Source organism: Giraffa tippelskirchi, chromosome 4, assembly GCF_054371585.1.
Source record: "Giraffa tippelskirchi isolate mGirTip1 chromosome 4, T2T-mGirTip1v1.2.pri, whole genome shotgun sequence".
NCBI lineage: Eukaryota > Metazoa > Chordata > Mammalia > Artiodactyla > Giraffidae > Giraffa > Giraffa tippelskirchi.
Genome location: NC_137278.1, coordinates 48,228,593 through 48,242,508, shown reverse-complemented (window position 1 = coordinate 48,242,508; position 13,916 = coordinate 48,228,593). Strand labels below are relative to the sequence as shown.

Here is a 13,916-nt window from a genome sequence, read left to right as displayed (position 1 = left end):
ATATATATATATTTTTCCACTATATGCATATATCTCATTATATATTTTCAAATTACATAATGGTCACATATATCTTATCTAAATAAATATAAATCTATCAGCTCAAACCCCTTCACAGTCACTGCCTTGTTATGGTAGAGGGGCTTGCATAACTTAATGAAGCTATGAACCATACCAAGCAGGGCCACCCAAAATGGACAGGTCATAGTGAAGAGTTCTGACAAAATATAGTCCACTGGAGAAGGGAATGGCAACCCACTCCAGTATTCTTGCCATGAGAACCCCATGAATAGAATGCAAACACAAAAAGATATAACACTGGAAGATGAGCTCCCAGGTCAGAAGGTGTCTGAAGGTGTTGGAAGGTATGCTATTAGGGAAGAGTGGAGGGCAATTACTAATAGCTCCAGAAAGAATGAAGGGGCTGACAAAAGTGGAAATGACACTCAATTGTGGGTGTGTCTGGTGATGAAAGTAAAGTCTGATGCTGTAAAGAAAAATATTGCATAGAAACCTGAAATGTTAGGTTCACGGATCAAGATAAATTGTATGTTGTCAAACAGGAGATGGCAAGAGTGAACACCAACATCTTAGGAATCAGTGAGTAAAATGGACAGAATGGGCGAATTTCATTAAGATGACCACTAAATCTACTACTGTGGGCAAGAATCCCTAGGAGGAAATGGGGTAGCCCTCATAGTTAACAAAAGAGTCCAAAATGCATTATGTGGGTGCAACCTCAAAAATGACAAACAATCTCATTCCGTTTTCAAGGCAAACCATTCAACATCACAGTAATCTAAGTCTATTCCCAAACTGCATGCCAAAGAAGTTGAAGTTGACCAGTTTTGAAAAGCTACAACAACTTCTAGAACTAACACCAAAAAAGCTGACATTTTCACCATAGGGGATTGGAATGCAAAGGTAGAAAGTCAAGAGGTACCCAGAATAACAGGCAAGTTTGGTCTTGGAGAGGTTCCCTTGTGGCTCAGAGGTTAAAGCATCTGCCTGCAATGCGGGAGACCCAGGTTCGATCCCTGAGTCGAGAAGATCCCCTGGAGAAGGAAATGGCAACCCACTCCAGTATTCTTGCCTGGAGAATCCCATGGACGGAGGAGCCCGGTAGGCTACAGTCCACGAGATCGCAAAGAGTCGGACATGACGGAGCAACTTCTCTTTCTCTTTCTTTCTTTCTTAGCCTTGGAGTACAAAATGGAGTAGGGCAAAGGCTAACAGAGTTTTGTCAAGAGAACATGCTTGTCATAGTAAAAACACCCATTCCCAAAAACCCAAGACAACTCTCCACATGCATTAGCAGATGGTCAATACTGAAATCAGACTGCTTATATTATTTGCAGCTGAAGATGGAGAAGCTCTATACAGTCCACAATAACAAGACCTAACTGGCTCAAATTATGAGCTTCTTATTGCAAAATTTAGGCTTAAAGTGAAGAAGTAGGGAAAACCATTAAGCCATTCATGTATGACCTAAATTAAATCCCTTATGATTTTACAGTGGAGGTGACAATAAGATTCAAGGAATTAGATCTAGTAGACAGAGTGCCTGAAGAACTATGGATGGAATTTCGTAACACTGTATAGGAGGCAGTGACCAAAACAATCCTAAAGAAAAAGAAATGCAAGAAGGCAAAGTGGTTGTCTGAGGAGTCTTTATAAATAGCTCAGGAAAGAAGAGACATGATAGGCAATGGAGAAAGGGAAAGATATAGCCATGTGAATGCAGAGTTCTAGCGAATAGCAAGGAGAGATAAAGAAGGTCTTATTAAATGAACAATGCAGAGAAATAGAGGAAAACAATAGGATGGGTAAAACTAGAGAACTCTTTAACAAAATTGGAGATATCAAGGAAACATTTCATGTAAGGAAGGGGACAATAAAGGACAGATGGTAGGGATCTAACAGAAGCAGAAGAGATTAAGCAGAGGTGGCAAATATACAGAAGAACTATACAAGAAAGGTCTGCATTAACATGATGGTGAGGTCACTCACTTAGAGCCAGACATCCTGGAGTGTGAAGTCAAGTGGGCCTTAGGAAGCATTAGTATGAAAAAAGCTAGTGGAGGTGATAGAATTCTATTAGAGCTATTTCAAATCCTAAAAGATGAGCAGTTAATGTGCTGTACGCAATATGTCAGCAAATTTGGAAAACTCAGCAATGGCCATAGGACTAGAAAAGGTAAGTTTTCATTGCAATCCCAAAGCAGGGCAATGAAAAGAATCTTTAAACTACCATTCACATACACTCATTTCACATAATAGCAAGGTTATGCTCAAAATCTTTCAAGTTAGGCTTCAGCAGTCAGTATGTGACCCTAGAACTTCCAGATGTACAAGATGCATTTAGAAGAAGCAGAGCAGAGATCAAACTGCCAACATTCGTTGGATCAAGGAGAAAGCAAGGGAGTTATAGAAAAACATCTATTTCATTGACTACGCTAAAGCCTTTGACTGTGTAGATCATAACAAACTGGAAAATTCTTAAAGATATGGGAGTACCAAACCACCTTATCTGTCTCCCAAGAAACCTGTATGCAGGTGAAGAAGCAATGATTAGAATTGGATGTGGAACAACTGACTGGTTCAAAATTCGAAAGGAGTACAACAGGGCTGTGTATTGTCACCCTGCTTATTTAACTTATATGCAGAGTTATATCATGTGAAATGTCAGCCTGAATGAATCACAAGCTGGAATCAAGATTTCTGGGAGAAATATCAACAACCTCATGGATGCAGATGTCACCACTCTAATGGCAGAAAGTGAAGAGGAACTAAAGAGCCTCTTGATAAGGGTGAAAGAAGGTAAAAATGCTGGCTTAAAACTCAACACTCAAAAAAGGAAGATCATGGCATCCAGTCCCATCACTTCATGGAAATACAAGGGGAAAAAAGTGGAAGCAGTGACAGATGTTGGGGTCTGAAATCACTGCAGATGGTGATTGCACCATGAAATTAAAAGACGCTCTTTGGAAGGAAAGCTATGACAACTCTAGATATCATATTAAAAAGCAGAGACATCACTTTTGCTGGCAATTTTCCATGTGATCAAAGCTATGATTTTTTTCCAGTAGTCATGTACAGATAAGAAAGTTGGACCATCAAGAAGGCTGTTGTTGTTGTTGTCACCCAGTCGTGTCTGACTCATTGTGACCCAATGGAGTTTAAGAAGGCTGAGAGCTAATAAATTGATGCTTTCGAATTGTGGTGCTAGTGAAGACTCTTGAGAATCTCTGTACTGCAAGGAGATCAAACCAGTGAATCCTAAAGGAAATCAACTCTGAATATTCATTGGAAAGACTGATGCTGAAGCTTCAATACTTTGGTTATCTGACATGAGGGAGCAACTCATTAGAAAAGACCCTGATACTGGGAAAGATTGAAAGCAAAAGGAGAAGGGGGTGGCAGAGGATGAGATTGCATCACTAGATAGGTGGCATCACACATTAGATAGCATCACTAACTCAACTGACATGAATTTGAGCAAACTCCGGGAGACAGTGGAGGACAGGGGTATCTGGCATGCTTCGGTTCGTGGGGTTGCACAGGACTTAGTGACTGAATAACAGCAAATCACCTCAAAATATCCAGTGGCCCCATTTCAGTTCTTATCTTACTTGATCTTTCAGAAGTATTTGATAATATGAGTATTTTACTCTTTTCTTGGCTTCAAGGACACCACTCTCTTCTTTCTTCCTCTACCCATTTGTTGCCGTCAGTCTTAGCTACCTCTGATTCCTTCTCTATTCTGCAGTGAGTTTTTTTCCCAAAGTATAAATTATATCATGTCACTCTCTGTTGAAAAGCCTCTGATGACTTCCACTGCAGCAGGAGTTCCAATTGTACTAAATGTCCAGCAGTATTGACTCATTACTCAGCATTTATCCACCTTGCATCTTAAGTCTTTAGACTCCAGATTCAGTGAACTGCTATTTGTTCTCCAAAAATTTCATATGTTCTTCATTCTCCCTGCTCTTTGTATAGTCTCCAGTTGGTCTCATTCATGTCAGCAGTTTACATTATGTTGAAAACTCCAAAATCTATTTCTCTAGCTCTGGGCCCTTGCTTGAGTTCTAGCCCCTTATAGTAATTACCAGTTTTCCAATCACTTCAATGTCAACATGCTTAAAAGTGAACTCATCATCTTTCCCTCCAAACTGGTCCAACTCCTGTCATACGTCAGTGAGGAGAACCACTCACTATTCATCGAGCCCTGTCAGAAACTTAGGAGTCATTTTTAATTCCTTTCCTTGATGCTACCTCCTACATGAAATCGCTCATCAGGTCAAAAACATTCTACCTCTGATATTTCAAAAATATCCCTTCCTTTTTTTCTCCATCACTACTGCCTTTATCAAAGTTCTCATTCGTTCTTCCTTAGATTATTGAAAAGCCTCTTTTGCCTGATCATGTTGCCCTCAGCCTTAGCCCACTCTGATTCCTCCTCTATTCTGCAGTGACTTTTTTCTCCAAAATACAAATTTCATCATGTCACCCTATATTTTCTTCCCTCAATAGCTCAGTTCGTAAAGAATCCGCCTGCAACTCAGGAGACCCTGGTTCAATTCCTGGGTCAGGAAGATCCACTGGAGAAGGGATAGGCTACCCACTCCAATATTCTTGGGCTTCCCTTGTGGCTCAGCTGGTAAAGAATCTGCCTGCAATGCAGGAGACCTGGGTTTGATCCCTGGGTTGGGAAGATCCCCTGGAGAAGGGAAAGGCTACCCAATCCAGTATTCTGGCCTGGAGAATTCCATGAACTGCATAGTCCATGGGGTCACAAAGAGCCAGACACGACTGAGCAACTTTTACTTTCAATTTCATGTCACCTTCTATTGAAAAGTCTTTGATGACTTCCATTGCAAAGGGATGAAGTTTCAATTGTACTGACTATCCATCAGTATTGACTCATTACTCAACATTCATCCACCTTGTATCTTAAGTCTTTAGGAACTCCAGATTTAGTGAATTGCTAGTTGTTCTTCAAACACTCCATATTCTCTGATACCTCTAAACCTTTGTCCTGTCATTCCTTCCACAGGGAAGCTCTTTCCCTGTTTTCTTTACTTTTCTTACTCAAGTTAAAACTTAACTCAGGCACCATTTCTAGACCTGTTCACATCCACTCTTGCTCTTATAGCACATCATGCTTGCCTCTAGTGTGCCCTAAATCACAGCCTGTTTTAACTGTTCATTCATCTGTAGCTATCACACTAACAGAATGTTGGAATCCTTGAAGATAGTACTGAACATTTAATTCTTTAAATAAACACATAAATAAATGACTGGCATAAAAGAGGTGGATATGATGTAATGGAGATGCAAAACAAGGCCTCTACACACAAAATATTACTGTGTCACTCTTTAAAATTACTGAAGTAAACATAAGTGCATCTAAGGGCATTTGTCCAATCCCAAATCTGACAATTTAAAGAGCTCAAAATTCAGGAAGAATTTCCAGTAACAAAAAAAGCTGGAACTTGAATTAGAACCATCCCTACTGACAAGCATAATGTCTTTCATGAAGGCATTTTGTTGCAGGATGTCATAATGCTATGCAGGGAACACAGCAAATGAAATAGGAAACCAGATTTTACTTATCTCTTTACTTTCCGGCCACCCAAATGATTCTCTTGGTAAATCACCTGCTTTATCTGAAATTATAGGACGGTGCCTTTATGAGCCTGAAAGAACCAGATGGTCTTCTGTATTCCCTTTTACACTAAAATAAATAATTATAACATTTCATTGAGAATACTTTTCAACCAAAATTATTTTCAGTTCCCTTAACACAAACTAGGTGATACACTAACTAGATATGATTATCTGATTATCTAGGGGCCTATTGAAGATGTTCCTTAAGGACTACCAAGTAATCTTTGTTAACCAAATTTAAATGCTGCCCTCCATACACTGGTATTATGGACCTCACAGCAGGAAGTATGACTTTACATTAGCTCATCAACACTACAGAGAGATTATCTGTAATCAATAGGTAGAACTTTGGTCCAGGTTCCTCTCTCTTCTCTGACCAAAATACAGGCATGCATGAATGCTCCCTCTAACAGGTGAAAAACAGGGAAACAAATGGCCTCAAATAGCCCTGAATACAGATTATGTGTACAAATATAGATTATGTGTAAATTATAACCAACATGGAAAATAATACATCTCACAGACAACTTCCTCCAGTAACCTCTCAAAGCCTGCTGCTCTTTCTCTCAAACAAAATCTCAGTTCATTCAAGTATTATGTGTCTACAGTTTCGGGTTAGGGCTTGATCTTTCTCCAGCCCAGGGAAGAATCTTAGCTTTTATTCATGGCAGTTACGCAGAACTCCACATAATTGGAATTTTTTACCCTCACCCAAAACACCAACTGTGATCTTGTTCAGAAATACAACTAATACCTGAAATAACCCTTAACTCAATGTCATGTCTTGGACCTATGAATATTTTTCTCATTGTACCTACTACTACAAATGTGGTAAGTTTATCAGCACAGGTAAATAGCAAATTAGAAATACACTATTGATTCTCATTAGCTTTTTGCTGCTTGATTAGAGGAAATATATGTATAGTTATTTTAGGAGATATTTATAAAACTAAAATTTTCGGTTTTAGGGGCTCATTTACATGTAAACAGAATATTCCAAGTTCTCTTCTAAAATACAAGTTGGCTCTGCACAGAAATTTTATTGAAGCATATTTTACTTTACATTCATGAATTTTTAAGTGCTTTCTGCTTTCAATTTTACAGAGTGATTATAATTTCTTTGGAGTTCCTTTTATATTAAGCAGTATTTTATAAATAGTGATAATTATTTTAATTCCTGCCTTAATAAAAAGACCTTGAAATATTTTATTGGAAGAAAATAAGTTAGCCTCAGTATAGAGATCTGAATTTGAAAGAAAAGCATATGCACTGGAAACTACTGCAACTGTTTCACAATTTAGAAATATGCACCATTAACTACATAGATAGCTGAACATGAAAATTAAAAGGGTTTAAAAATCTGTGGACTGAATTCATAAAAACAATTCAAGGGATATAAAACAAATCTATCTTCAGTGGAATATACCATAGATCCTAAAAATGTTAACTCACATATAATTGCTATTTCAATCAAGACACTGAAAAACTAAAGATTAGGAAAATCAAGCAGAGGGACTGCTTCAGTGAGACCGAAAGGATAGTTTGGACATTTAGAAAATAAATGGAGAGCACTTCAACTTTTCAGATTTCAGCCAATTTATTTTTTCTGTTTTATCAAATATGGAAGGCAATAAGAAAAAGGCACTAATGTGCTCTGAACTTCACGGGTCACAAGTATTACCCCAGTTTACTAATTCCTTTCATGTTCTTTGAGAGTTAGGATTTCTTGTATATTTACAGGACAAAACCACCTAAAGGTCTTCTCAATATTCATGAATGAAGTGCCACCAATTCCTCTCCTATCTAAAAGGGTTGTGCTGAATATATGAAAATACTTTGCTATGTAACAGTCCCCTGGTTAGACTGCAAATGTTGTTAAGACACTGCTGCCTGGAAGACATGCGGTGGTTCTGTGACTCTGGGCAATGGGAAAGTCATTTCAGCTTGGACCCCAAATATGAATGATTCTGCCTGTAGAAAAGAATGTAAAAGGAATGTACACCTCTCACAAGTATAGAGGATTTGATCTAACAAGCATGTAGCTGTTAGAGATAAGACATGTAGGACAATACACTCACATTGACAAAACTGATTGAACAGACAGATATAAGCAAAATTAGGAGTTAGCACATCAGGTAATGCAGCATCATAACCACAGCATAGGGAAAGAAAAGAAAACCTTCAAAACAACTGTGCTTAAAAGGAATACTGAACACATATACCAGAGAAACTCAGCATTCTCATAAAATGCAGCAGGAAAAAAAGAAAAAACTTGAAATGTAACACAAAAAAAACAGGATCCCACAGCCTAGGAGAAAAGAACACAGGGGTTCCCTGGTGGTCCAGTGGCTAAGAAGCCACTTGTAGGTGACACAGTGTTCAATCCTTGATCTGGGACGATTCCACATGCTGAGGGGCAACTAAACCCACCCACCACAACTACTGAGCCCACATGCCTCAACTACTGAAGCCCACACACCCCAGAGCCTGTATTCTGCAACAAGAGAAGCCACCACATTGAGAAGTCCAACTACTGCAACTAGAGAGGAGCTCCCACTTGCCACAGCTAGAGAAAGCCTGTGTGCAGCAGTGAAGACCCAAAAGAGCCAAAAAATAAAATAAATAAATAAAATTTTAAAAAAGAAAAGAACACAGCTAAGGAATAGAAGCATTTTAGCCAGTTTTCAGGGACAAAGAAATGGAAATTGTTATCCAAAGATACTATATTCATACCTTGCTACATTTATGTGTATAGTAAAATGCATTGTACACAATTCTCAGCTTAGAGACAAACTCAACCATTTCCAAAGGGAAAAAAATTGTTGCTGTAGAAAAAAGTTGAAGGCTCACCTACATAGTGTTGTTTGGTAAATGTACCTGGATCAGTGGCTCCTCTGTCACAGTCACAATCAAGGTTTTAATGCTCCCAAAGCACAAAAGTTAGGTTAAGGGATACCATCTTTAAACCAGACTTTGAATCATATACTGGAGAAGGAAATGGCAAACTACTCCAGTGTCCTTGCCTGGAAAATCCCATGGACAGAGGAGTCCATGGAGTAGCAAAGAGTTGGGCATGACTGAGCAACTAACACTTGAATCATACAAAATTATTCGTAATAATTGAAAAAGAATTAGGAAATATAAAGAAAAAGAAAAACGTCCCCAAGTTTCATTCAGCCATTTGATGTTATTTAATGTCAAACCATTTGTTTCTGTCTCACACAATGTATATTGGAAGTTTTTCTTTAAAACTGGGACTAACATATACACTGTTTTAAACAACGTGCCTTGTTTGTTGTTTATTTTACATGGTAGATCAATTTTCAACATTAATGTGTCTCTGTGTGTAAAAGCTACAAGGTAGGCTATTTTATTTAATTTTCCTGATCAATTCTTTGTGGTTAAAGATATGACCGTTAGAACCGGACATGGAACGATAGACTGGTTCCGAATTGGGAAAGGAGTACGTCAAGGCTGTATATTGTCACCCTGCTTATTTAACTTAAATGCAGAGTACATCACATGAAATGCCAGGCTGGATGAAGCACAGCTAGAATCAAGATTGCTGGGAGAAATATCAATAACCTCAGATACACAGATGACACCACCCTTATGGCAGAAAGTGAAGAAGAACTAAAGAGCCTCTTGATGAAAGTGAAAGAGGAGAGTGAAAAAGCTAGCTTAAAACTCAACATTCAAAAAAATAAGATCATGGCATTCGGTCCCATCACTCCATGGCAAATATATGGGGAAACAATGGAAACACTGAGAGACTTTATTTTCTTGGGCTCCAAAATCACTGCAGATGGTGACTGCAGCCATGAAATTAAAAGATGCTTGCTCCTTGGAAGAAAAGCTATGACAAACCTAGACAGTATATTAAAAACCAGAGACATTACTTTGCTGACAAAGGTCCATCTAGTCAAAGTTATGGTTTTTCCAGTAGTCATGTATGGATGTGAGAGTTGGACTATGAAGAAAGTTGAGTGCCGAAGAGTTGATGCTTTTGAAATGTGGTGTTGGAGAAGACTCTTGAGAGTCCCTTGGACCGCAAGGAGATCAAACCAGTCAATCCGAAAGGAGATCAGTCCTGAATATTCACTGGGAGGGTTGATGTTGAAGCTGAAACTCCAATCCTTTGGCCACCTGATGCAAAGAACTGACTCACTGGAAAAGACCCTGATGCTGAGAAAGATTGAAGGCAGGAGGAGAAGGGGATGACAGAAGATGAGATGGTTGGATGGCATCACCGACTCAATGGACATGAGTTTGAGCAAGCTCCGGGAGTTGGTGATGGACAGGGAAGCCTGGAGTGCTGCAGTCCATGGGGTTGCAAAGAGTCAGACACGACTGATTGACTGAACTGAACTGAGAGACGTACAGTGTCTTCCAGTTGTTGTAAATGTGCCTGGGATTTAATCACAGTTGGCTGAGCTACGGAGAAGTCAATGCCATGAAAGGAGCTTTATACTCACAGTTCTCAAGAGAAAGAGGCATGCTATATATCACAAGGCCACATGGGGAAGTTGAGGGGTAAGTCAGGAAGCAGAAAGGGATGAAGGGAGAGAGACTTTATTATACCTCCAAGGGAAACAATGGGTGAGTCAGAATAGGTAAGTTTGAGTTACGTTTAGAATTGGATAGATTGAATAATTCAGTGGGCTCTGAACTATAGGCATGATTCAAAGTTGTCTAATACCTAGTCCTGGGGTGATTCAGGATGGGAGAAATAATTGGCTTGTTTTGTGGGTTAGATAAAGGAGGTGGTTCCATCTAAGATCTTTGAATTGGTTGATTTACCATGAAAGGTATGCTCCCAGGCAAGTTATTGACTGTCTTTGAAAATAAGCCAGCCCCAAGGGGGGTCTCTCCAGGACTAACAAGGAACCAAGATGTTGCCTATGTGTGTTTATTCATGGACTGTAGCTTGCCAGGCTGCTCTGTCCATGGAATTTTCCAGGCAAGAATACTGGAGTGGGTTGCCATTTCCTCCTCCAGGGGATCTTTCCAACCCAGGGAATGAACCCACATCTTCTATATCTCCTGCACTGGCAGGCAGATTCTTTACCACTGAGCCACCAGGGAAGCCCACGATGTTAAAACATCCTAAAATACAAAAAAATATATAAAACATGATGAATATACCCATACAGAATCTTTGTGAGCTTCCTCTCCTCCCTCTATCATCTGTTAAAACACTAGGATTCAATCCATGTATATCACCAACGCCTTCATCACCTGGCCCCATTCTTCTTTAACCTCTGGTATTAGTCTTTGATGACCTCAAAGTCCCGAGTCTCAATCATCTATGACTCCAAACTGTCCAACACTGATTTTTCTTTCTCTCCATCTCAGCTGCTCATTCCACACAACTAATTTCTTGGTCTAGCAATCACCAGAACCACCTCTACCCCCAAAAGGCAGTGCTGGGAGCTATAAGGCCAAAGGGTTAAGGGTTCAGGGATTTTTTAAAATAATTAAGCAACTCAAAGCTGGGTTCTTCCAATGTTCAAAAGATTACCAAAATACGCCCAAGATCAAAGCATCTAAAACGGCATCAGTACAAGTTGAGATAAATGGACTCTTCCCAAAACAACAATGGACAGACAGCTGTTTGGGGGTTAAGTTGGTACTGTAATTTTTTAATCAAAAATTTAATTTTCATATCTTTTACTTCTGAAATTCAACTTCTAGTCATTTATTTCACTGACAAAATTTATAAAGCATGATTTTCACTATGTTCATGCTCTCATAATGTCTGGACAACTGCACAAGGGCCACTGTGCCTAGAACACAAGGGAAGAAGAAATCTGAGAACTGGAAAGGGACAGGTCACATGAGGGCTCATGGGACAAGGGTAAAAATCTGGACTTTATTCTCAGCGCAAAGGGAACCACACATGACGTTTTCAGGAATAGAGTGAACTCCAAAAGGAAAGTTGTTAGGTTTCTGAAATATGCCTGAAGGGATACAACTATGAAGAGCAGAAAAAAGGACAAAGCTGCTGTTGATAATACAAGTGAGCAAAATATCTTCAAAACCATGTAAAATGATAGAAATAATACTTTCAAGCAAGGAAAAAAAAACAATAAAGACATTGGTAAAGCTGGGAGAAAGTAAGTCAGAGGTTATCTAAAAACTACAGGAGAAAAATTCCATTGGGCAAAATACTTTATCAACAAATTAAGTGATACCTCACAGCTAAAAAGAGAAATCAGCAAAAATAATACGAACTGGTTCTCTGAAAGAAAAAAATAATTTGGCATGATCCATAGTCAAGAGAAATGTTGGTAATAAATTCTTTAAAAGCAAAAATAGATTTTCAATAAAAGTTTTATAAAGAAAAAATTCAGTGTTCCACAATTGACAACTTCACCAATTTCAGGCAACTTCTCCAATTCTAAGTTGTTAATTTTTTTAAAAATGTGTTTCTAAAATTGGAAATGCCTAGGTCAAAATATCAACTTAGTTCCATGAGAACGTGAAGAATAACTGAAAATTACAAATAGACTATTTTAAAAATAAATCTACACTATAGAATATACAGGTTTCTCTGGTGGCTCAGACAGTAAAGAATCTGCCTGCATTGCAGGAGACCTGAGTTTGATCCCTGAGTCTGGAAGATCCCCTGGAGAAGGGAATGGTTACCCACTCCAGTATTTTTGCCTGGAGAATTCCATGGACTACATTCAACCTATTGAGCAGAGAATTCACAATTCCATATTACAACATCCTTACTGTTTGGCACAACGTCAAAGTTATTCAAGGAACAGTATGTTTCCTCTCATAAAAGAGAAAGCCTGTATTTAAAAAAGCATGTTTTTAAGACAGCAAGTATAAAAAGCTTTGAACAAGAAATGTTAACACTTTCACAGTGTGTAGTTAAACACTAAATAAATTAACTAATAGACTCCAAAAATAAATCATCAATTGAATATGTTTAGATTGGGAGTTACATGAAAATTTTCTAAGTCATCTGAAGCACAAAGGAATGCGGTCAAAATATAGTACAATGGAATTCCATTTTGAAACAAACAACAGGAAGTCTGATTTAATAGAGAAGTACCATGATATAACAAGGGAGTTTGACCATGTGTGTGCGTATGGAGAAAGAATTTCACCTGTGATGTAATCACAGCTAAGATATAACCAGCTCAAAATAGTGAAACTGCACTTTTCTGTTCTACCAGATGGGTCACACACCCATGGGAAATCTGGACTAGAGAAGGCAGCAGGCAGCGCTGTAGGGTATTTACAGGATAATAATCATCCCACAAACTTCCCTTAAAGGAGCTCTGAGAATTTGAATGTGTAGCCTTATCATTATGTGTGTTAAACCCTCCTTGCCATATGTCAAGTAACTCTGGGAGTTTCTATACTTCCTGGACTCATATGCTAACTTGTTTTTATGGTGTATGGGAAAACAGAAAGCCATTGCTGAAATAACTAAGAACCACAGGCTTTTGGAGTTGGAATAAAACCATTTTTTTTTTTTTAAACAACACATTCTCAGTGGAAAAGCCATCTATATCTTTAGAAACAGCCTTGTAACTCTTTCCCTTCATGTTTGAATGGTGATCTCAAAACGTGGGACCAAAATACACTCCCAGAGTTAGAGCCCCCAAAACTTCTGCCATAGAAGCAGTCCCGAGGAGAAAGAATTACACAGAAGGTAAGACCCAGGGATATGCAAGCTTGGAAAATCTGCATCAAACTACACATCTTTACCAAAATGAATCAACATTCAGTACCTAAGCAAACATGACAAATACTTAAAATTGGTAATTATATTTCTATAACTGTACTAGAAAATTTTCCTACTGAAACAGTCTCCATCTCTCTGCCCCAATCTCAAATCTCTCCACATAACCTACTGCACTAGCCCCTGAGTAACTGTTCTAAACTATAACCCAATGTTGTTTCTGAAAGACGACTTAAAATCCTTCAGCATTTGCCTACCGTTAATTATCTCCTACCACACAAGGTTGTTCAACATCTAGTCCTGCTCAGCTGCCCACACTGCTCCTCACGCCACCTACAGCATACTTTTCAGATTCACATTTACTTCCCACACCTTTCCCATCTTCTCAGGACTACAAACACAAACACAAACAAACACACACACACACACCCCAACTTGCCATTCTTAGGATATATATGCCGATTTAAATACACAGGATTATGCAAAAGTTTTGTCTATGTCTCTCTTGCCCAGCAAACAAGGTCCCACTGATCTTTAATGTCCA

The 13,916-nt window shown here is 38.7% G+C and overlaps 1 protein-coding gene across 4 annotated transcripts in view; it reads right to left on the bottom strand.

Moving 5' to 3' along the window:
* Nucleotides 1-13,916, bottom strand: part of CTNNA2 (catenin alpha 2) — a 1,291,223-nt gene that overhangs the window by 1,141,095 nt on the left and 136,212 nt on the right. The gene's annotated exons all lie outside the window — the stretch shown is intronic.